Raw genomic sequence first — 2,478 nt, forward strand, 5'->3', positions numbered from 1 at the left:
TGTCGTGTTATTTAGTGCACATATATTATAGTTATTGGAGTCATTCAGCACAAACTATTGTGTTTTGGGCTTCGAATCAGTTATGATATATACGTCTCGATATTTGCAAAATACATTAAGCAAACGGTAAGACTGGTTCATGATGTGTAAATACATAGGCATATATACGATTGTCAATATGACCTATATAAGGATATGTAAGCCGAGAAATTGAGTAGGTGAATAATCGACTTCCTTTAATATTGCTCCTGATTTATAATTTCTAACCTTCCTCCCCTATGACCTTAGAATGGCGGATGAACACAGGTATTTTATATATCATCGCACCCAGCATATTACAAGCTATTTTCCCTAGAATTAAGTTTTAAAGTTAAAAGATTTTAAAATTTGAATAAGTGGAATCAGTTTCAGTATAACATCAATACCACTGCGAGTTATTTAGATCCCGGGTTCGATATCCAAAGAATAACACTGCTCGAGAATTAAAAGCTAGAAGAATCGGTCATCTAGAGCTGCCTGATTTCAATTGTTCTCAACCTGATATATGTTTATGATGAACATTCACCTTCAAAATATGCAGATATTCATTGAAAGTTGATTGCAGTTTTTAATGTATCAACGGTTAGCAAACCCATCGTATCAGAGAATAATGTCAAGTAAAAGTCGACATGAATTTTCAATAACTACTTTGAGCGATCCTTAAAATCGAAATAAACATGTAATACTATGCCATTAGTCACAAATACAAGCTATGTGCAAAATGTAACATGAAAGCTTCCCGTTTCATAATCAATTCACAATATATTTATATCATATGTTGACTAAAGTGGAATATGTAAATCCATGGGTTTCAACTCAACTACTCAAAGTATTGGGGTTATTAAAGTAACTGGTGGTCTTTAGTTTAATGCTGTTGGCTATTGAGAAGTCATTAATTAGAATGAAAATATTCGTCTAGTACTTAAAGACATCCAGTGGATTGAAAATTAATATAGCTTAGTGATGGAAACTAGTTTTAAGTTGTAAAACTAATTGAGTGAAATGAATACGTAAAAGTCTAGGAGTCAGCTTTCGTATTTGTAATTCTAATAGAAACGGAAATGACGTATGAATGATAGTCTAGTCTATCAAATATGATATGTTTGGTGCTTCAACGGCTGACGTTGGCTCTGTAACTGTTTATTAGTCCCTCAAAATCTCCTACAATCGGAATTTCGAAGAAAGTCCAAGTGTTGGAAGTATGTTAAAGGTTTTACTTCTACCGTTAGTTTCTGTGCAGATAATGTAAATATTTGTAGGTTCATGAATGACTTCAATAGTCCGGAAGCTTCTAGAACAATCTTAGGTTTAGTAAAATATGAAAACTATCTAGTCAGGAGATAACACTGGGAAGTTTCTATAGAAAACTGATTTAGTGAAGGTCTTTTGGACTTTTCCTAGCTTCTAAAGACTTTTCTGAAGAATCATCAGGGGTTACTAACAAAATAGAAGGTAAAAGTGTTTTCCGATAGATGCTAAGTCACAAAAAAAGTGTACAACTGGTAGGTGATATGTATGAATATTGTATGTATGTTGTATATAGGCATACAGTACAAATGAATTACAGTTAAAAGCTAGTTTGTATTAAATTAGTTGAAAGATAAGTAAGTCTGAATATCATCAACTCAGCAATAATTCATGACACTGACAGATAAATACAGTTTCTAACCCTTTTCTACCAATTACTGATTTTTTCATTGAACTTTAATTCATTACATATTTTTTCATCCATCTGACGCGTACATCTAATAGAGTATATCAGTAATTTATCAAAACAAGATTTTAAGAAATTCAATATTCTTATTTCACTCCCGTTAATTACATAAAAATTAACTTACTGTTCAACTAAGTAAATCTCATATTCCCCGTTTTGATAGAGATCTAATTGTGTTTTCACTGTAGATTACATGGACTATTTTTGTCAGTTTATTGCATAGATTAGCATCAGTTGAATAATGGTGCAGTATAGAAAATCTGATTCCTTTAGTTCTGAACTGTCACTATCCCAGTAATCTAATTGCCTCAGACATAAAATAAAACTCTAAACCTACACTTATCAAAGCCGGCACGTAAAATTAAAACCGCTTAGTCAAAGGCCGGTTTTCCAAAGTTTTTAACCTCAATCAACTAGTGTTGCCAAGCGATTATAACCAATATTCACAAAAATATCTGCCATTCATAAGGCTTTATTATGATTTTGAAATCACAAATTGTCTTTTATCATACTCAGTACTTATCGATTTAAGAAAAAATGATAAATATGCTTGAAGTTCAAATGGTTTTATTCTGTACAGCAGTGAATGGTCATTACAATTCCCTAACTTTGAACTGTAGAGCTATAAGACATTAGGGAGGAAGAATTTGTTTGTAAAATCTCAGCTAATGAATTAAAGTAAATGCAATATATTCTCCTGGCAATCTGATCTAAGCTTTTTCATG

The sequence above is a fragment of the Schistosoma mansoni genome, chromosome 1 (assembly GCF_000237925.1).
Source record: "Schistosoma mansoni strain Puerto Rico chromosome 1, complete genome".
NCBI lineage: Eukaryota > Metazoa > Platyhelminthes > Trematoda > Strigeidida > Schistosomatidae > Schistosoma > Schistosoma mansoni.